General features: G+C 44.6%; 1 non-coding gene across 1 annotated transcript; it reads left to right on the plus strand.

The window, feature by feature from the left end:
• The first annotated feature begins 490 nt into the window (after positions 1 to 490).
• On the plus strand, positions 491 to 563 carry trnav-cac (transfer RNA valine (anticodon CAC)). The gene has a single exon. It is a non-coding gene; the product is annotated as a tRNA-Val (tRNA).
• Positions 564 to 3,052: the final 2,489 nt, after the last annotated feature.

A 3,052-nucleotide genomic window follows, 5' to 3' on the forward strand; every position in this document is an offset into this window, starting at 1 on the left:
CGAAACCCATCCTTTTCCAGAAACTCACCCGATTACCTTTGCAATTTTCTGAGTGCAATAGCCTCCTCCACTTCCCCTTGGACCTCATTCCATACACGCACAACCTTGTGTGTGGGAAATGTGCCTCAGGCCCTTTGTCAATTTCAGACCACTCACCTTAAACCTATGCTCTCGAGTTTCCAACTCACCCTAGCTTGGGTAAAACACGTAAATACTCAGTTCACAACCCTTCCATAAAATCATGTCGCAGCCGTTATGCTGCCGGGAAAGTTGCCCCAGCCTATTCCACCTCACTCTACAGTCCAAACATTGACGACATCCTTGTCTACATTTTGTCACCAATTTCACGTCCGTCTTTTTTTTTAACTTTTTCAAGATGTCAATTACCTTGGACAACAATGAGCTGTTGGAAAAAGAAAGATGAAACGGAAAATGTCTTTAACTTTCAGTGCTGGATGCCACAGAGCCGCAGCGTGGCCGCTTGCGGCTTGTTTCTGTAGTGTAGTGGTTATCACATTCGCCTCACACGCGAAAGGTCCCCAGTTGGAAACTGGGCAGAAACTGCTTTGTTCTTTAACTGCAGCCTTTTACATGGACTTTCTTACTTGCTTTCCCATCTGCAAAACCTGCTTTCGAAATTGCTCGAACAAATCTAATCGCTTTGTGAAATGTAATGTAATGCAATTCCATTTAATTAATTTGCAAAGCATTGTAAAGTTTTTCTCCAACCTGGGTCTGATCATATGCCATTCTGTTTGAGAGTGTAGTTACCGCGTTCTGAATCTTCCACAAAAAGCAGTACCGCATTTGCATTCCATGTGCAGGCGGGCCGGTTCAAAAACAGGGAAGAAGCTGATGCGCTGGTGTCACAGTGCACCACGGATTCCTGAACTAGTCTGTCTGACAAATGTACCCCAAAGTCGGCTCTGAAAGACCTCATTTGGAAGCTGTCTGTCGTTATTTAACGTGCGAGAATTGGTACCAGAGGTGCTGAATCATGGTTTGGATCAGTTCGCACGTTAGTGACACATTCAATCAGCAACAGCAATGAAAGAAATTACACTCTCAGAGGAATCTTTTGACTTGTGCTTTCATAACGTCGCTAGTATTAAGGTGCGTCCCGAGATCTAAGCCGTGTTGGAACTGAAACGGAGGAATCGACAGAGAGGCTGCAGAATGACATCGCATCCTTTTGGTTTTCTTTAAATCACTGATGAGCAGGAAAATGTAAACGGGGAGAGAGAGTGGGAAAGTGAGGCAGTTGCAGCTCTGGTGAAACTCCTTCTTTGTGAGCAACAAGAGACGTGAAGGTGACTCATGTCTGAGAGCTCTCCACATCGAGAACAAAGAGCACTCAAGGGCAGTTAGCACCTCTCCCGGAGTGGGGGTGGGGTGGGCAGTAACTTCTGTTGCTATGTTCAGAAACTGCCTTTTCGATTGACGTGAACAGAAACTGCATTTCTTATAAGCACCAAGGAGTTTAGCAAAATTTGTTGAGTCGCTTCTTGTCGATTCCCACACAGGTTTCCAACTCAGTCGATATCCATGTGGCTCATGTCCAGGTGTGAACATCTCTGCAGTAAATTCCACGTTTAAGATAAAAGGCAAGGAAAGTGGCACCTCGAACTGGTGAGTCGATTCATCGTTATTTGGCTCTATGCCGAATGGAAAAATTGTTCCCATGCATATGTTACCGCATTTCTACCATTTCCTTCATTTCCGGCCTGGAGAAATCGGAAGGGAAAGTTAATCTAATGGAGACTGTGATTGGTGAAATTCACTTTTTTAATGGCCCGTACTTATTATATTCTTTCTTTCTCTCTTTTCAGCATTGTCTGGGAAGTGGTGGTGCACTAAGGCTGCAGTATGTTTGAAAGAGTAGTTTGGAATTGCCCTGTTGTTAGTTGTGAGATTACTTTATGCCTCATGCCCTCGGACTGTCTCACATTTAGCATTCATGTTTCGCTGTGTCTGAACATGCATTAGGTATGCCAGCTTTGTTTGTGTTCCGTGTTAAATGCTTTCTGTTTGCGATTCGCTCAATACATTACGAGTTAACGGGGGTTCTGAGGTAACTTGCAGCAGCAAAAATACTCAACTGAGGATCTGGGAAAATTTCACGGAGTATGGTCAATCGGAGCAAAAGTAAGGAAGTCGTTCGTTTCTGCAGTGTTTCACAATACTACCTTTCCCGTGAGCAGTCGAACAGACTAAATGATTGTGCTACAGACTGCGACGGCAAGCTCCGCTAAATAGTAATCCTTTAAAACACAACGTTATTGGGGTACACCGCGTGGAAACAGATACTTCGGTGTATCTCATCCATGCTCATCACATAACCAAATTTAAACAAGTCCCGTTCCCCAGCATTTGGCCTCAATCCCTCTGAACCCATCCTATCCAGAAACTGATCCGATTACCATTGCAATTTTCTGAGTGCAATAGCCTCCTCCACTTCCTCTGGTAGCTCATTCCATACACGCACAACCTTATGTGTGGGAAATGTGCCTCAGGTCCTTTGTCAATTTCAGAGCACTCACCTTAAACCTATGCTCTCGAGTTTCCAACTCACCCCAGCTTGGGTAAAACTCGTAAATACACAGTTTACGGCCCTTCCATAAAATCATTTCGCAGCCGTGACGCTGCCGGGAAAGTTGTCCCAGCCTTTTCCACCTCACTCAACAGTTCAAACATTGACGACAGCCTTGTCTGTATTTTGTCACCAATTTCACGTCCCTCTTCTTTTTAACTTTTTCCAGACCCCGGATAACAATGAGCTATTGGAAAAAGAAAGGTGAAACGGAAAATGTCTTCAACTTTCAGTGCTGGATGCCACAGAGGCGCAGCGCGATTTTCTGCTGCTTGATTCTGTAGTGCAGTGGTTATCCCGTTCGCCTTATACGCGAAAGGTCCCCAGATCGAAAGTGAGCAGAAACTGCTTTGTTCTTCAACTGCAGCACTTTACATGGACTTTCTTGCTTGCTTTCCCATCTGCGAAATTGCTCGAACAAATCTGCTCTCTTCGCGAAATGTAATGCAATTCCATTAAATT

This window comes from Hemiscyllium ocellatum, unplaced genomic scaffold, assembly GCF_020745735.1.
Source record: "Hemiscyllium ocellatum isolate sHemOce1 unplaced genomic scaffold, sHemOce1.pat.X.cur. scaffold_718_pat_ctg1, whole genome shotgun sequence".
In the NCBI taxonomy this organism is placed as follows: Eukaryota; Metazoa; Chordata; class Chondrichthyes; order Orectolobiformes; family Hemiscylliidae; genus Hemiscyllium; species Hemiscyllium ocellatum.